This window comes from Eutrigla gurnardus (assembly GCF_963514095.1).
Source record: "Eutrigla gurnardus genome assembly, chromosome: 16".
Taxonomy (NCBI): domain Eukaryota; kingdom Metazoa; phylum Chordata; class Actinopteri; order Perciformes; family Triglidae; genus Eutrigla; species Eutrigla gurnardus.
Window position 1 is genome coordinate 24,702,318 of NC_139927.1, and position 9,948 is coordinate 24,712,265.

Genomic DNA, 9,948 nt, shown 5'->3' on the forward strand with positions numbered 1-9,948 from the left:
CAACCAGAAAGTGTGGTTATGCAACGGAGGAGGAGACCAGCAGTATGGAGGAGTCTCCGCAGATCAAGTCTTCCTGGTCGGAGTCAATGAACCAGCTGATGAGTAAACTGAACAAGGACATAGAGGGGGCTCTGAGTGCAAACTCCTCCCCCTCCAACATGCCCTGCACCGCCCGCAAGACACAGTGAGGTGCTGTTTCAAAGTCCACAGGTTCATGAAGCAGAGGATCTATGCCCTATTCTCAATCTGGACTCCAGTCCTCAACTCACTATCCCCGCAACTGTTCCTGATTCTGGGCCCAAAGTCTTGGATCTCCTATGCATGGTGAAGCACAAACCAAGCTTTATCACCCTCTCACACTACAACCGTTCCTCTGGAGCCGGTGGCCATTCTTTTATCAATGAGAGTTTAGACGATGGAGAGTCTTCACTGGAGAAGCCCACATAAAAGGAGAAGATGAATGTAGAGGATGAGAAAACAGCTGCAAACCAAGCTAAGGATGACAAAGTGTTACACCTGGCCCCAGAATAAAACACACAAAACCAGAACGGATGCAGTCCAAAATAATGGGGATTTATTAACCCAAACAAAAGAGGCTTCAGGGTGAGCAATATCTAAAACAACAAACAAAACAGCTGGGTGGTAAAACTAGCTTTCCTAACCAAAAAATAAAAGGAAACAAAATACAGGTTGTCTTACCTCACTCCATGGCCGATAAACAGGAGAAAACAGGTACAAAGAAAAAGGCTACTCACTCCTACTAAAACTGGACTGACTGCCAAATCAATCCTATTTACACTATTTACACTGTGGTCCAGAAAATCTGCCACCACCATCAGTTTACACTGGTACAAAAGCGAACGAAAGGCTACGAGAACGATTATAACCAACAAGGGTGTCAGCGTCAAAGCAACGGGTCAGCATGTGAGGGAGAAGGGAGAGGAATCGACCCAGAGCTGCTGCAGGTTCCATCTTTTAAACGTCCCCCCTCCTGACAGGGAGGAAGCACAACACAGAAAACACATAGAACCCCCCCCCCCCCCCCCCCCCAGGGTCATAACACAAAGATAGTGATGAGGATTGTTTGTAAAGAATGAAATCATGTGTCTTCTATGTGTCAGTAGGACAGCAAAAGCTCTCAAGGACTTAGAGTTATTATGATGTGATGTTTTAAATCACCGTGAATTTACATCATTGATGTCTTGCTCTTAAAGTCTTTGTGTACTAAATTAAGTTGCATGCTTGGCTGTTCGATTGTCTTTTGGGTTTGTCAGAGATTGACAAAAAGGGAGAAATGTGATGGGAATTTTTAATTTAGTGGTTTATTATAGTAAAACTAGTAGTTTGAGTAGTTTTAACTCATACTATTCCAAGTGTCATGAGGTTACCTATATTCTGCACTTATGTCATGTCATGAGCTACATGAGTTGTAGAATGCATCTTGTGACACCAGTATAGCTGGCAAGTCAATATGGATATATAGTCACTGATGAGTGGTTCAAACACCACATTCTGGGTAAAGATCTCCATCTACACAAACAACAGAACAATGCTTCTCTGATGACACATCACAAACAACGGTATAAAAAGCCCTTCTCAAGACTGAAGAATGGGTCAGACTCTTAAGGAGTCTGTCCCTATCTGGCCAGATAGTTTGCTCTGAAGCTGTATGTCGGTGATGCGGTCTGCTTGGACACCCTGTTTGCGAGGGCTTTGACTTATTAGACTTTGTGGGCCCTAGTTTCGTGGCGCAGCGCAGGGCGGCGCAGGGTGGCGGAGCCGGCGTAATGCAAGTTTCGACCCGCAGCCTTGCGCGCGGTCAGTTTGGCAGTTTGGTGGATCGCCTGCGCCAAGATGGGTGTGGCGGCGCAGCAGGGGGAGGCGTCACAGATTCAGCTTGGCGTAGCGGAAGTTTCGTGGCAAAAAGCCTCGCCGAGACTTCGCCGAAAGCCCGCCAGCTCCAACCTGGTCTACTCTCGGCGCAAGGCGCAAATAAAGTCCATTCATTCAAGGGGAATCACAGCTGGCAGAGTGGAAGTTTGGTTGACGGCGCGCAGTGCGCACACGTCACCGAGACCTCACAGACAGGTTTCCACAGTTCCAGGCACATTTAAATGCAATAAATAATCACAACAAACACTATTTAATGCAACTAACTGAATCAACACATGAATTTATATCTATATAGATTGTCCTGTCACATCTGACGTCAGAATCACAGCTGGCGGAGTGGAAATTTGGTTGACGGCGCGCAGTGCGCACACGTCACCGAGACCTCACAGACAGGTTTCCACAGTTCCAGGCACATTTAAATGCAATAAATAATCACAACAAACACTATTTAATGCAACTAACTGAATCAACACGTGAATTTATATCTATATAGATTGTCCTGTCACATCTGACGTCAGATCAAAGGCGGATGGCACGCGTAACGGAAACTCAGCCTCTCGGACCAAAACATCTCCCTCTCTCTCTCCTGTTTTTTATAATCAATCAATCAATCAAATTTTATTTATATAGCACATATACAAGCGGCTGAGCCGCAACCAAAGTGCTTCACAGAAAGTGCTTGTGTTTAAGTGCTAAATGCAAAAAAAAGGGACATTTTTCAGGCATTTTAAAAAAGACGAAAAAAGAAAAAGAAAGAAAAGAAAAGGGTTAAAAGACAACGACTGAGTTAGACAATATAAAAAAGACACTAATCGAAGGCAAGGGAGAAAAGGTGGGTCTTTAACTGGGGTTTAAAAATAATTAAAGACTGGGCCGCCCGGATGTGTAGGGGGAGGGAGTTCCAGAGTCTGGGGGCTGCCACTGCGAAGGCTCTGTCCCCCCTGGTTTTTAGCCTGGACCTGGGCACTTCCAACAACAGTTGGTCGGCTGACTGGAGTGCTCTAGATGGGATATGGCGGTGGAGAATATCAGACAGGTAGGTGGGGGCCAGACCATGGAGGGATTTGTAAACAGTCAGGAGAAGTTTGAAATCAATGCGGTAGCGGATGGGGAGCCAGTGGAGTGATGCAAGGACCGGGGTGATGTGATCTCGCTTCTTTGTACGGGTGAGGAGTCGGGCGGCTGAATTTTGAACTAACTGCAGGCGGCGGAGTTGTGATTGGTCGATGCCGGTGTATAGGGCGTTGCAGTAGTCCAGTTGTGAAGTTATGAAAGCATGGATGACTCTCTCCAGATCACTCTGGGGCAGGTAGGCTTTGGCCTTGGCAATAGTTCTCAGGTGGAAAAAGCTTTTTCGAACTACTGCGCTGACCTGCTGCTCAAACTTGAAGGCACTGTCAAAAATCACGCCCTAATATCGGCATTGTTATTATTATGATACGCATGCACAACGCGTGGTGGGAGCGCCGGCGCTGCTTCTGTCATCGGGTTGTCAAGTGACGGATCTTGCACTGAACCTCCCCTAACGCATTAAAGGTGAGGAGAGGAGCTCATTTGATTGGTGAAGATCTGAATCGGCTGTTTTAATCCCAGTCCACGCCTCGTCTCCTCCTCGTCTCCCACTCACGCCTTCTTCTCCTCCCTCTTTCCCACTTGCGCGGGTGGGCGAGACGGGAGGTGTGCCTGCGCGAGCCTGCGCGGTGCACGAAACTTGCAAAGTCCAGGCGGACACACCCCGTCGGCGTGGCGCAGGTGCGCTGAGAGCTGACTGCGCCTGGTCTACGAAACTAGGGCCCTGTCTGTTTACAGTTTGTCTGTAGCGACTGCTAGCCTGTTTTGGACTCTTGATAGAATAATTACTTAAAGCTCTGTTAGGAGTAGTATTCTTGTTTCTCATCAGGTAATCATAAACCGATTTCCACCACAAGCTCCAGAGTGATCGGGATGTATATATGGTCTCATCAGCTGAGCCCATTTGAGCCACAGTGAGCCAGCAGTTACTCCAGATACAAACGCTCCAGTCAAGACATTTGATATTTAATCACATAAATTAAAGAACAGGGTTGTGGCTCAGAGGAGAGAGGCAGATTGTTTTAGTTCTCATGTTGTTAAGTGCTCATATGTTGCATTGTCGCTGAGTTTTTTTCCCCTGGTCCCATACTGTGCTCCCCCACAGGAACACAGTCTGGGAGCTGCCTTTTTTTCTCCTCCTCTCTCCTCTTGTTCTCCCCCTTTCTACCCACTTTTACTGACTCGTCATCCCGTTATGTCTGTCTACTATATGTACTTTATGCTGTATATGTATGGAAGGAAGGGGTGATTCTGTAATTTCGCTGTATTCGTATAGTGACAATAAAGTCTACCTACCTGCCTACCTACCTACCTATCCTACAATCGGAAGATTGGCGGTTCGAATCCCGGCTCCTCCAGTCTGCATGCTGAAGTGAGCTTCGGCAAGATGCTGGGCCATCTGCATGTGAATGTGTATGAATGAGTTAGCTCCTGATGTGCAGGTGGCTCCTCTGCCATCAGTGAGTGAATATGTGTGTGTGTGTGTGTGTGTGTGTGTGTGTGTGTGTGTGTGTGTGTGTGTGTGTGTGTGTGTGTGTGTGTGTGAATGTGTGTGTGAATGTGTGTGTGAACGGGTAAAAGTGACTGAATGTAGTGTAAAGCGCCTTGAATAGCTAGTAAGCTGGAAAAGCGCTGTATACTTTTTTTACATTATGATGAAGGGAGAACAAGTCTTACATGAAACTAATCAAAAGTCACAGAAATCATTAAATGATTGAAACAGCACACAAACACAAGTCAGCAGGTGATAAATGAGAGGGCCGGGGCTGGGCTCATCCATCACCTCGCCAGTGTGCCTGGCAGAACAAACGTGACAGGAACGGTCAAAGAACATTTAGCACACTGGGAACCCTGTGTTTGGGGGAAGATTATTACTGTCACTGCTTTAATGGATTAGTTTAGACCAGCACAGTCTCAGCCAATGGGATGCAAGGACTTCCCATTAGCATAGCTATCAGAGGTCCAGCCAGGCAACAGCAGGTCGGTGATTGACAGATGGAGGTGGCTGCCCAGCAGACATGATGCCGGTCTAAGGCTAAGGAGCCAATTATATGGAGAGAAACGGGGTCATTCATCATTCAGTTAGACACCTGTCCAGCCACAACAGGGAGACGGGAGCGCCTCGGCCAGTATCCCACACAGATCAGACTGGCTCGCTCATTAGATCAGACTGGGAGAAATAAAGCAGGCCCAGTTCAGACAATATAGACAATGGAATTGTGAGTTGCATGCAGTTCTTCCACTAGAAGTAGAGGACCAGAGCTTTTACTTTCACATCCTCAATAATTATTTCTCGTTAAAATTCATAAATTTGCTTTGGATTGAAATAATATAGAATATTTTGTGTTACATTTTAACAGACTTAAAGGATGCTCCTTCGTGTCTAACACATGAGCGTGAGTGTTTGACGCAGCCACCCACTGCATTATGGGTATACAACAGATGTAGTATAAAGAGAGAGATAGTCCATACAGGGAGGGATGGAAGGAAGGTGGACGGGTTTGAGTAAACAGAATTTGTTCCAGGACACTGGTGCTATTGTCCCGTTTTAAACTAAAAGGAAACGTTGCCATTTTGTCAAGTCAGTTGCTAGTAATGTAAACCCTTATTGGTGATAGTTATGTGACCAATTTGTCTAGTCACATGACCCATTAGTCAGTTGGGTTAACATCAACTATGGTCTTTTCCTAAACTTAACTAAGTGTAGTTGGTGTACTTTATTTTGAAAAGACACAATGTCTGTAACAAGTGTATATTGACAGTAAATAAACACACAATTAAGTGGCCCTAGCGGGCAAGATATTGATGCATTGGAATGAGAATGTGTTGTTATAACATGATATTAGAACTATGGCCAGGACTCGACTAAAAAAATTAATCTAATTAATTAGAGGTTTTGTAATTAATTAATCGAAATTAATCGCATTTTAATCGCATATAAATATTTGACCTGAGAACAGTGAGAAGTAATTTTTTTCACATGGATTTTAAGTATACCATTGAATAATGACTGAATACATAAGCTTAAGCAACAAAATATCGTTTATCTTTGTTCAACCAAGTCCAACAGACCAGTGCAATTTTTGCCATTAAGTGTAGCCAGTGGCGGTCCTAGGTTTCATGACGCCCTGGGTGACTCTCACCTCCAGTGGCGCCCCCCCCCCCCCCCCCCCCCCACACACACACACACAAATGGACCCCCTGCCCCCCTGTTCAGACCAGACGCGTATTTCTCCGCGACGGTTGACAATCGCTTCTGCTCAGCTGTTGTTCATTCAGAGCTATTTTTTTTATCATAACCTCATAAAATAAATATGCCATGTTTCTGTAACCAAGAAGTTTGTACACTTCTTTTATTTATCCAGAGAGAGAGAGAGAGAGAGAGAGAGAGAGAGAGAGAGACAGACACAGAGAGTGTGTATGGTAGTAGACAGTAGTAGTGTAGATATACAGTTGAAATACACATATTTGTTTATCTACTCACATTTATTAAATGTATTTTCTCTTCCTGTTTCCCAGTGCGAGTTTAGATACACAAATATTGCATTTGTCAATGGCGGTATTTTATTTTGAAATTGCTTTTATTTTGAAAATTGACCGGATTGTCTTGTGTTTCTTTGTGTGATTTCCTGCCAGAATTGACCCGATCACTCGCGGCATGCACAAAAAAATAGAGCAGACGGCGAAAAGATCGCTTCACGGCGCGGGACTATTCGCGGCGCTCCGCGTCTGGTGTGAACTACACTATCGCATAACAAGGGCACCGAAAGGAAGCGGGCTCCGCTACGCGCCTATTTACGCGGTGTGAACCAGGCGTAATCGGTCCGCCTGAAACTCATCCAGTGAGAAACGTTCCGCGGTGCAAAAATAAGTGTGATTATAATGCGTCAACGCGTTAATGTTTGTGTAATTAATTCATCTTAATGAACGCGTTAAAGTCCCGGCCCTAATTAGAACATATAGATTTCACTGCACAAACTTCAACCTCATTCACGGACCCATGACCAATCTCTGATGAATTCACGAGAATAGATCATTTTCATAGAGCATTATCTTTTTTTTCGACAGTCGCGGCTACAGTGGGCACAGCTACTCCAGTTAATATGACAATGACTTCACTGAAATGAGCCAGTCAAATCGTTTGTTTACCCTTAGCGCACCAGGGAGAGCAAGAGAAAAGAGAAAGCCAGCGATGGCAGCATGGCTTGCTCCAAGAGAAGGAAGTTTGATATGGAAAACCGTTGTTTTCAAGATGAATGGACGGAGAAATATATGTTAATTCGTCTGGCAGGCAGTTCCAAACCCGTGTGCCTCATATGCTCCAAAAACGTGGCATTAATCAAAAGCGGCAATGTGAAGCGACACTACGAAACAAAGCACAGATATTTTGAGCAAAGTTATCCACTGAAGTCCGAGCTGAGGGCATGCAAAATAACCGAATTGCAAGGCCAGTATGACAGATCTACCCAACTCATCATGCATTAATTTACAGCCCAGCAACGTGCAAACGGATGTTCGCTAAAGGTATCATGGATTTTGGGGCAACATAAAAAAACATTTAGTGATGGGACAATTGTGAAGGAGCGCTTGAACGCCGCTGCTGATACATTTTTTGAGGGGAAATAAAGAGACGAGTTGGGTTCTGTTTTTAAAGGCCTTAAGTTCATTCGCTTTGGACTACTTTTATTTGTGGTAAAATAGCTAGTTGATTACTATACAAGTGTTGAAAATTGACAATAAATATTGTTGAAACTAAGTTGGACTTGTGAGGTTCGGACCTTCACTTGGAGGAAATTTTAGTAACTGGACCTAGTAACTAATAATGTAATGCGTTGTTTTTTTAAATTCAGTAACTCCGTTTCCGTTACCAAACGCTGCGTTACTCCGTTCCTTTTGGTGAGGTTTTACAACGGCACACAGTTCCCATAACATTTTAGCGATCAATAAAGTTTAATTGAATTGAAAAACAAAGCACTTGTCGCCCTCTAGCGTCCCACACGTAATCAAACACGCGCCATGAAGAGGACTGGGGTCCGTTTCACAAAGCAGGTTTAGTGAAACTGAAAACCTTGAGTTAGTTAACCCTGAGATGAGGGAAACTCTGGTTTTTCGGTTTCACAAAGCCAGTTCAGCATAAATCTGAGTCAGTTACCCGGGTAACATACTCCGTGAACCTAACCTGCTCGCTAGCAGGTTTGCTTTTTCTCCCTACATGTCTCCGCCTTTTTCCGGAATCTGAACCAACTCTGAAAAAAATGTGCCGTCCTTTCATCGTCAACCTAATCGATATGGAAATAAAAGTGATTCTAGCAGCTTTGCGTTGGGAGACAATTTTGATTACCTTTCCTTCCAATCACATTAGATATTATCTAAACAATATTCTCCTACATTTTCAACATTTCATATCGCGGACATAATCCGCAACCAGATTCTTTGCGGAGGTAGTGTTTTTGCGAACGGGAGATTTATGAAATGTTTAAGTACATTTCTGTGTTGAAATATCTGCTTATATTTACTGTTTAATATGTGAAATATGATTAAAATCATATGCCTTAGTCAACGTATTTGCGCAATATTCTTATGCTTAATTTTCAACTGACGCCACTTTCTTTCTGTGCCTGGGGGGATTACACCCAATGAAAATGATAATTCATTCAGTGTGCTATTTTGTGACCTACGGGAGTTGAGCCCCTGTCGCCTGCACCGGGGGCGGCATTGCTAACCATTACACCACAGTGTCGCTGTGCAAGTCTGAAAATTAAGACTTATTACCTTTAGATCAATCGACTGTTTCATTCAGTTATACACATTAGATCGGGCAGTAATTGTCTGCCACGCCAACTATCGCTACTTTGCTGCAGTTACTTTGCTCCGCTTTCTCAGGATGAGCTTGTTTTCTATATAAACACTTAGTAATATCTAATGACGCTCTCCCCGTTGCCATGGTGAATCGTAGTATCGGAGCTCCATTGATGATGGCTTTATAGAGTCGGCAGGCACGTGCGTAACTCAGAGTTTACATACTCAGAGTTGACTGAACTAATTCAAAACCGCTGTTCTGAAACTGAAAACTCAGAGTTGCCCATCTGAGAGTTGGTCAACTCAGAGTTCAGGGTTAGGTTCAGAGTTTGTTGAACCTGCTTTGTGAAACGGGCCCCTGGACAAGTCAGGGCACGGCATGATGGCGAGCGAGAAGGGGAAGATAAGTTTCTCCTCGTGGAGGTATTCACATTATTTTCAACTGGAGAGCACAGGGAAAAACAACATTTCGGTAACTTGTAGACTGTGTCCCGGTTCAAAAACACTTTCTACGGCGAACAACAGCAACAGCAATCTGCTGAAGCACCTGGAGAAGCGGCATGCTTCGACAAAGTTAGCAGCTAAGGTAGCTAACGCAGCATCCGAGACCGAGAGTCACAGCAGCGAGCACACATCCACTAACCACTGGTTTCAGCGCTAACTCTCCACTCAAACAATTATTCAGATCTCTGCAAGTAAGCACTCTTGTTATTTTAAATAAGTGAGCTCATCCTTTGCACTTTTTGAATAATGATCTATCAGCTCACTCTGTTAGTTGGCATAAAATGCTGGCATGAAACTTTATAACTGGCATTTTCTCTCTCACCTATTTCATGGATATGTTGACCATTGTTCAGGTTTGATTTTGAGCAGCTGGTGGTGTTATGCATCATTTTCATATTTCATTGTCTTAAACAGAAGTTCTTAGGTGCTGAGTGAAAGCACATTAATTTGTCCAACTTGATTCTGAATAATAATTCAGGTTGTTTATTTATATCAGAATATCATTTTCAGTTATTTATATCAGAATGTCTGTATCTGCTTTTAAGCCACTTACATTTTTTGCAGTTTGTTTTTGAATACCAAATAAGAAAGATAGGCTTGCAGTTTATAGCCTATGGAAGACTTTATGGCCTGACTGAAATAAATAGGCATTGAAAAAATACTTGTGTTTGTGTCAAGGTT